At 47.7% G+C, this 411-nt stretch overlaps 1 long non-coding RNA gene across 1 annotated transcript in view; it reads left to right on the top strand.

The window, feature by feature from the left end:
* Nucleotides 1–411, top strand: part of LOC109475773 — a 5,861-nt gene that overhangs the window by 818 nt on the left and 4,632 nt on the right. The gene's annotated exons all lie outside the window — the stretch shown is intronic.

The raw sequence follows: 411 nt of genomic DNA on the forward strand, positions 1-411 counted from the left end.
TTGTGCTCCCAATTTTTAAGGTTGGGTGCACTGGTGCATCCAAAAATGAATTTTGAGCCCTGCTGCTGCTGAACGCCATCCACACACAAGCACACACGTCCCTGGTGCTGAACACCATCCACACACAGGCAAACACACCTGTCCCTGGTGCTGAACACCATCCACACACAAGCACACACGTCCCTGGTGCTGAAAACCATCCACACACAGGCAAACACACCTGTCCCTGGTGCTGAACACCATCCACACACAGGTAAACACACCTGTCCTTGGTGCTGAACACTATCCATGCACAAACACAAGCCTCGAAATGATTCAATTAACTTTTTTTCAGACCATACTTAATACATGTTTCAATGCAAGTTTCCAAACACTGAACACCATCCACACACTTGTAAACACCCCTGTTCT

This window comes from Branchiostoma belcheri, unplaced genomic scaffold (genome assembly GCF_001625305.1).
Source record: "Branchiostoma belcheri isolate BF01 breed outbred unplaced genomic scaffold, Haploidv18h27 scaffold35, whole genome shotgun sequence".
In the NCBI taxonomy this organism is placed as follows: Eukaryota; Metazoa; Chordata; class Leptocardii; order Amphioxiformes; family Branchiostomatidae; genus Branchiostoma; species Branchiostoma belcheri.